This window comes from Jatropha curcas, chromosome 7, assembly GCF_041381405.1.
Source record: "Jatropha curcas cultivar XTBG-Jc1 chromosome 7, XTBG_Jcur_1.0, whole genome shotgun sequence".
Taxonomy (NCBI): Eukaryota; Viridiplantae; Streptophyta; class Magnoliopsida; order Malpighiales; family Euphorbiaceae; genus Jatropha; species Jatropha curcas.
The window spans coordinates 9,190,732-9,195,138 of NC_143157.1; positions in this window are offsets into that span (position 1 = coordinate 9,190,732).

Here is a 4,407-nt window from a genome sequence, read left to right on the forward strand (position 1 = left end):
AAATCTAAATTATACAAAATCTAGTCATTTAAAGTATGAGATAGGCAATCCTCCTTCCTTAGAATGCCAAATAGAAAGTACTTAGGACAATTTTAGCACACATATATTGTTTCTTATCTCAAGGTATTTTTAGGTAACGAACTTCTTTTTCACAAAGTGGTTGCATTTTATGCTCCATACCATATTTTTTTTCTTCTTTTTTTTATATATGGAGAGATGTGGGAATGTAAATAGTAAGTGGTTGCATTTTATGCTCCGTACCACTTCGTTTTAGAACAGATTTCTATTATTCCCTCCATCTTATTATTATTTTTTTGTTTTTCAAAATACCCTCATCCTTTATTGACTTGAAACATACAAGTATTATGACTTTAGTTTCCCTTTCCTTCCTATTCTTCATTTAAGTTTAGGATTCATGCTTCTCTAATGTCAAGGATAAATTAAAGATTAATATTTGCAAAGAAAAATTTTATATGTCATATCTTAATAACTAAGTTCATAAAAGCATTTAAATCTCTTAATCATGGTATATTATTCAAGACTTCTATCTCAATAAGCAAAATACAAACCAATCAACATGTAGAGACTAAAACATTGAACTAAGGCAAAGAAGTTGACCCTCTTTTTTTTTTTTTTTTTTTTTTTTAATCAAATTTTTTTGTCAATTTTTTTTATAAGTGAAATGAAATGAAAATATAGTTCTCCTCCACACTTGAAAGACACAGTGTCTTCATCGTGGGAGGATACATGTATAAAATACAAAATGAACATGCATAAAACACACAAGAAATAAAAAACAAAGAACAGAAAATCCCTAGGCCTGAGTGAATTTGATTTTTTTTTAATTTTTTTTAACTTTTTTTTTTATCCACTTCTGTTCCATACATGCATGATTTGCCTAGATCGCATGCAGTTGTTGTCTCATGTCAAGAACTGTGACCTGCAAATTCTCCTGTGATTGTTGTAAGGCATCCATTTTACTCAAAATTTGCCTTCATCCAGCAACTCGTCTTCTTTTCTTCTTTTATTTGAGAAGACAGTGTGATTGGTGCTTTGCCTTAACTCTGTCTTTGGATTTGTATGCATGAAGAATATAGGCACATAGAATCAAAAATGCAAAATCTAATATGCTATTAATCAGTATGGAAATGAGATCTTTTTTTTTTTTTTTTTTTGACGAATGGACCTAAAATTTGGTATGAATAACATAGCAATTATTTACTTTGCACTAAAACATTTCTGGCATTATCTATCGTCGACCATTTCTTTTGGATTTTACAGTCGGCTATTTTCTCTCAAGTCCCTAATTTTTGCCTTGGAATGAAAGAATTTCCAAGCGGAAAATTTTTTGTGTCCTTACTTTTTGCCTTGGAACAAATGGTCCGAAGCAGGATCTTATTTTGATTAATTACAATTTTTTTTGCAATCTCACACTTATTTTCAAATAATGCGGGAAATGTGAAAATTCAAAGGAATCTCAACCCCCCTTATAGCTCTCTTTTTTTTTTGGGTATCAATTCACTATAAACGATTGCATTATGTTATTCAAAATGAATTAGAGGTCCACTCTCAAAATCAAGATCAAATGTCCATACCAAAAATTGGCTCTTATTAATGTATGGCTGAAACAAAAAATATTAACTGATGCAATGTCACAACATATGTACAGTTTATAACACATTGGGAACGGGAGTTGGGAAATGCATGCCTTCCAACCTTATTTCTCCCACACACGAATTCCGTTCGTATAAATTTCGACATCTGTTTCCTAGAAATTGGTCTAATCTCGACAACCAACAGGGGGTTTTAAGATTGACGAAATAAACTCTCGGAAATGAATGTGGCATAACAATAGCAAACAGAATCGGGTACACCTTAGGGGAAGTAACTAAGGTTTTTCAACTATATGCATTGGCTTGTCTTATTGGGCTTAACAAAGTCTGGGTTCCGCAAACAGGATTCGGGCTTTGTTGGGCCTACTCCTTTTGACGCACCTTTAAGGTACTAGGCTTGCGGTTGGTAGTAATGTTAATTCTCGGATGGATGCACCTAAATCGCATGGTTTAGGCTAGATCCACCGTCAAACTTAACACCAGTACCGAAGGGTAGCATGGGTAGAATGAGGTGAGAAGAGAGAAATGCGAATGAATGCAAAAATCCTATAAAAGAAAAGGAAAGCAATTAAACATATACGGACGATTAAAAATTTTCCAACGGCTTTCTAACCAATTTTATTTTTTTAGAAAAGATAGGTTTTTAGAGTTAATTCCTAATCACAACCAACTAATTATTAAAAATAATCGGAGACTAGTGGTTGTATCCCCAGTGAAGTCGCCAATCTGTTTTCGCTGAAAATCCCCCCGGAGGACCCGAAAACATCCTTTTGTGGTTTTTGATAAAATATTTTTGTTTTGGATATAGCGCCGATAAATCGGTCTTATAAACAATTTTGAGTCGCCACCCATTGTTTAGGCAATGGGACCGTTTTTATAAAAATGACTTCATTTTAAACCCAATTTTGTTTTAAGGCCAAATTATTTTAAAAGACTGGTCAGGCGCACCAATGCGATTCTGGATAAGGGAATTGGGTACGCCGGCCCGTTGGAAGCCGACGCCGGGAAAACCGGCTTCTATTATTAACCTACGATTTCTAATTTATTTTAATTAGAAAAGCCGAATTATTTATTTACTTAAAACCAACCCAAATAGATCGGACCGAGTTCCTATTTGGAAAATTATTTAATCGTCCCAAACAAATCTAACTATCACATGGCAATTATTCAAATCAAAGCAATTAAACCAAATAAATAAAAAGACCCGCTCTTGCCTTATGGTTCAAGGCGAGCGACAAACCAAGTCAAAAATATAAAATAAAATAAATAAATGACCCGCTCTTGCCTTATGGTTCAAGGCGAGTAACAAACCGGATTCAAAAATATATATACAGATCGAATCAAAAATTAAATCCATAAACCAATAAAAATAAAACCATACATAATTATTATTTAATATCTAAATCACACTTTAATCTTTTATTTTTAATTTTATTTTATTTTTGCATTCAACCAAAAATTATAAAATCTACACAAATAAATATACAAAATCACATTTTAGTATTTTAAGCTTCATTAGACTATGATCTGTTCATATTTGGGCGTTCCCAGATTAGATTTTATTTTTATGCAAAATAAAATATTTTTTGTTATTATTTCTGGAAAAATTGATGAACATTTATTGTTCATCGATGAACAAACAGTTACTGTTCATCAATCAATTCTGGGAAAATTGATGAACAGCTACTGTTCATTGAACAAACAGTTACTGTTCATCAATCATTTTTGGGAAAATTGATGAACAGTTACTGTTCATCGATGAACAGCTGTTCATTTTTGTCCAGAATTCATTTTTAAGTGATTGTTTACATTATTTCTTGTTCAAATGTAATTTAAGGACACATAAAATGACCAAATATGAACAGAATATAATTTAAAGAAGCTTAAAATATTAAAATCACAAGAACATGTAGAAAAAAACACAAAAATATGTAAAGAAAAAAATACAAAAATGTTAAGAAAATTACCTGAACCTCAGATTGAGGATTGTAAATGGATCAAATGTCCAGAAGCTTTGTTTCCAAGGATTGATGTGTTTTTTTTTTTATCTTTTAATTTTTCTTTTTATGGTTTAAATCACCTAAAATTGATATCTAATACCAATTTTCCTCCAAATTAACTCACAAGAGTTTTTAGAGGAGAATGTGGCTGCAGGGTATTTTTTAGGGTTTTTTTAGATTGTGAAGTTGTAGATTATGAGGTTGTGAAGAGTGAAGAAGTGTAGAGAAAGAGATGAATTTATAGAGCTAGGTTAGGACTGTAGCAAAACAGTTACTGTAGCACACGGCTACTGTAGCACGCGTCTTCTTTCTTTTTTATTTTTATTTTTATTTTTATTTTTATTTTTATTTTTATTTATTTGTTTATTATTATTTTTGTTTAAATCCTTGGATTAAAAGACTTTAGATGGCATTGACCCATTCATCCTCGTGTCCTCATCGGATCAGGCGGGGCATAAAAAACACGCGTCAACAGGACCCAACTCAATCAGCCATGAGGTCCATGCATCAGCAGACGGGTGTGTGATCAAGATCCTCCGCATGCGGTACTGGACAGGGTTATAAGGCAGTAAAGTAGGAACAGCAACCACTTGGAGGTGGTCCTTTAACCAAACCTGAGTAATGGATCCTTTCTATTACAAAGGGACAGGCCAAAAGAAGAACAAATAAAGAAAAAGAAAAAAAAGAGAAGTACCTGGAGAATAATCGGGGAAACCGTCCAGTCCTCGAAGCCTAAAGCGGCTCTGTCAAGACTCCTGATAGTTTCTGCCAGCACAATGCCACCAATGCAACCC